The following is a 327-nucleotide window of genomic DNA, read 5'->3' as shown; positions in this document are numbered from 1 at the left end:
GGTGGAAAGGGCAGGAGAGTCGCCGGCATCTCGTCCCAGTTCCTCTCGGGGCCATGGCATCTCCCATCCTGGAGCTGCTCAGGAAGATCATCTGGAGTCAAATCTTGCCCTTCGTCACCAAAACACTGTTTTTCCACCTCATCCCTCCTTCCTTGCCTTGGCCTCATCCTGATTTTCCATGTCCCCGTCTCCAAGGGCGCAGGTTGACCTTGCCCAGCCCATGCCAACAGCCAGAGCTCGCTCTGGAGCAGAGACTTCTATGGGGGATCTTCCTCAGCTTGTGTGCAACCTCCGGGATGGATGGATGGATGGGTGGGTGGAGGGATG

The sequence above is a fragment of the Corapipo altera genome, unplaced genomic scaffold (genome assembly GCF_003945725.1).
Source record: "Corapipo altera isolate COAL_440 unplaced genomic scaffold, ASM394572v1 80, whole genome shotgun sequence".
In the NCBI taxonomy this organism is placed as follows: domain Eukaryota; kingdom Metazoa; phylum Chordata; class Aves; order Passeriformes; family Pipridae; genus Corapipo; species Corapipo altera.
Note: the sequence above shows the minus strand (reverse complement) of the source record.